General features: G+C 67.9%; 1 non-coding gene across 1 annotated transcript; it reads right to left on the reverse strand.

The window, feature by feature from the left end:
• Window positions 1–385: 385 nt before the first annotated feature.
• LOC131868175 (5S ribosomal RNA) lies at window positions 386–504 on the reverse strand. Its single transcript, XR_009366666.1, has one exon. It is a non-coding gene; the product is annotated as a 5S ribosomal RNA (ribosomal RNA).
• Window positions 505–772: the final 268 nt, after the last annotated feature.

Consider the following 772-nt stretch of genomic DNA (forward strand, 5'->3'; position numbering starts at 1 on the left):
TGCGTGCACCTGCCCCGGCCGCGCACCCGGCCCCGCCCAGCTTCGCTCACCTGTCCCGGGCGTCTGGTGCGGAACCTTAGAGTAAGAAACATCACCGTGCACCTTGGCCAACGTGCGCGACTCGACCGAGCGCGCACTGGCCGAGGTGCACACCGATTTCACCTGGGTGCGCGCGCAGCACCTCGGGCGCACCGGGGTGCGCGCACAACGCCCGGGTTGCACCGTGGCCTGTGTGCTCGGGGTGCCTCGGGTGCGCGCTCGGTGTCGCCCCCGCGCGCGCGGTAGTGCGGGCAGCGCACCCCGGCCCGGCCCGGCCCCGACGAGAACGCAAACGGGCAAAAGGTTTATTCAAATAGCATTGCGACGCCCGGCGAAAAACTAAAAAAGGGTGCAACACCGGGACTTCCCGGGAGGTCACCCATCCCAGTACTACTCCGGCCCAAGCGCGCTTAACTGCGGAGTTCTGATGGGATCCGGTGCACTAATGCTGGTATGATCGCACCCGTTATGAGCTTGTCGCAGTGTGTACTTAGCAAACCGCGACCCACGTGCGAATCCACCCCGGCCACCCACCCCCGTCGAGGTGCACACCCTCCCTCGCGAAGTGCGCCCCGTTCGCCAAGTGTGAGCCCTGCCCGGGTGCGCGCACCTTGCTAGGGCGTCGGGTGTGCACCCGGCCCGGCCTACGTGCGTGCACCTGGAGGGGGCGTCGTGTGCGTGCAGTGTCCCGTCTGCAACGCGGTGCCCACACACCACCTCGGGCGCAACGACC

The sequence above is a fragment of the Cryptomeria japonica genome, unplaced genomic scaffold (genome assembly GCF_030272615.1).
Source record: "Cryptomeria japonica unplaced genomic scaffold, Sugi_1.0 HiC_scaffold_197, whole genome shotgun sequence".
NCBI classification, from domain to species: Eukaryota; Viridiplantae; Streptophyta; class Pinopsida; order Cupressales; family Cupressaceae; genus Cryptomeria; species Cryptomeria japonica.